Raw genomic sequence first — 2,188 nt, 5'->3', positions numbered from 1 at the left:
CTCCACAGTGTCCCACTCCTGTGTGTGTGTGTGTGTGTGTGTGTGTGTGTGTGTGTGTGTGTGTGTGTGTGTGTGTGTGTGTGTGTGTGTGTGGGTATGTGTGTGTGTGTGTGTGTGTGTGTGTGTGTGTGTGTGTGTGTGTGTGTGTGTGTGTGTGTGTGTGTGCATCTGCCTCCCTGTCACGCTCACTCCAGCCCCACTCATTAGAAGCATCTCACTTAGGGTAACAGTGTTATTTCAGTGTTTGTGGCTCGTTATGGGAGTGTTTTCGCTGCGGCATGGCCCTCACTGTGTGTGTGTGTGTGTGTGTTGGTGTGTGTGTGTGGGGGGGGGGGGGGAGGGGGGGGGGTTGAACGAGTAGAGTGTGATTCCAGATGTGGTTTTACTGCTCTGGCAGGGGTGACGGGGTTGTAAAGAACCTCTCTGGAGTAGCCCGGGGTAGAGAGGGGGAGGGAGAGGGGGAGGGAGAGGGAGGTAAGTGCCGGGCAGCTCAGGGCTTTGGGGATGGAGAGGGAGAAGGGGGGGGGGGGCGGGGGTGAAGGGGGGAGAGGTGGACTGGGGAGAGGAGGTAAGTGCTGGGCAGTTTTTAGTGCCTGGGGGTCATGATGGAGGTGGGTGGAGGGGTGGAGGTATGAAGATGGGGGGGGTTGGAGGGGGGGAGAGGTGGGGGGGTGGAGGTATGAAGGCAGGGGGGTTGGAGGGGGGGGTGGAGGGGTGTAGGTATGAAGGCGGGGGGGTTGGAAGGGTGGAGTGAGGAGTTGAAATTACTTTTCCTGGTGTGAGCCCTCAACTTTATTGGCTCAGGTGTATGGAGCCTGGGGGGGGGGGGGGGGTAGAGAGAGAGAGACAGGCAGACAGGCAGACAGACAGAGACTGTACAGGGTTATGTGTGTGTTTGTGTGTGTGTGTGTGTGTGTGTGTGTGTGTGTGTGTGTGTGTGTGTGTGTGTGTGTGTGTGTGTGTGTGCGTGTACGTGCGTGCATAAAGATGGTTGTGAAGGAAAGTTGAGCAATGTTCCAGTGTAAACTGAAGTGTGTCTTTATATGTGTGAAAGTTATAGTGTGAGTACGTGCATGGGCACACGTGTGTGTGTGTGTGTGTGTGTGTGTGTGTGTGTGTGTGTAGCCAGGGGTGTGTTCCAGCTCTCTGCGTCCTGTAGCTTGTTAGTCATGCTCGTTAATATGCGTCTGCTTTTACGGGCCTGTTCAAAGACTGATGTGGCGTTTCATCTCAACCTCACCTTCTCCTCCCAGATCTGTCAAGAGGAGAGGAGGGGAGGAGGAGGAGAAGGGAGGAGAGGGGAGGAGAGGAAGACAGCAGGAGGAGGAGAGGTGTAGAAAGGAGGTGTAGTAGGAGGTGTAGAAACAAGAGGAAGTGGTAAAGAAATAGGAGGTACAGAAATAGGAGGAGGCAGAGAGAAGGAGCAGGCAAAGGAGAAGAAGGAGATGGAAGAGGAAGGAGGAGGAGAGAAAGAAGGAGAGAAAGGAGGAGGAGGAGAAGAGGAGGAGTAAGCGGAGAGAAGGAGATAGGGAGATAGAGGTGGAGGCAAAGGAATAGGAGGAGAGGAGCAGGCGGAGAGAAGGAGCAGGCAAAGGAGAAAGAGGAGAGGTGGGGCCTGGGGGAGGAGGTAGAGAGGAGAAGAAAGAGGGAGAGGACAAGGAGAAAGAAGAGGAGGACGGAGGAGGAGAAAACCCAGTGAAATGCGCCACATCACACCGTTTCGTACCTGACACAGTGTGAGCGTGTGACCGTTTACTCGCCCTCTTGCCCTCCTTCTTGCCCTCTCACCCTCCCACCCTCCCTCCCTCCCTCTCTCCCTCCTCCATAGGCTCACCAGCTCCAGGCCATAAGAGCAAGGCTTTCTGGGAAATCAGAAACAGATGTGCCTCCTGTCCCATTCCCCCTTTACCCCCTCCTGACACACATGCACACACACACACACACACACACACACACACAGACACACACACACACAGACAGCAGATCAGAACCAGCACCAGAACTCAGTCGGAGTGAGGAGCCAGCGTGACCTCAAGCCTGACCCCAGCCTGCAGCCCCTCAGACAGGAAAGGGACGCAATTGGCTTCAGCTGTGACCCGCCTCCCCCTTACCCTCCCCTCTATCCTCCCCCTTATCCTCCCCCCTTCTCATTAAGACAAACTGTTTTTAAAGGCAAAGCAGCTTTCAC

The sequence above is a fragment of the Argentina silus genome (assembly GCF_951799395.1).
Source record: "Argentina silus genome assembly, chromosome: 1".
NCBI classification, from domain to species: Eukaryota; Metazoa; Chordata; class Actinopteri; order Argentiniformes; family Argentinidae; genus Argentina; species Argentina silus.
This window is presented reverse-complemented; position numbering follows the sequence as displayed.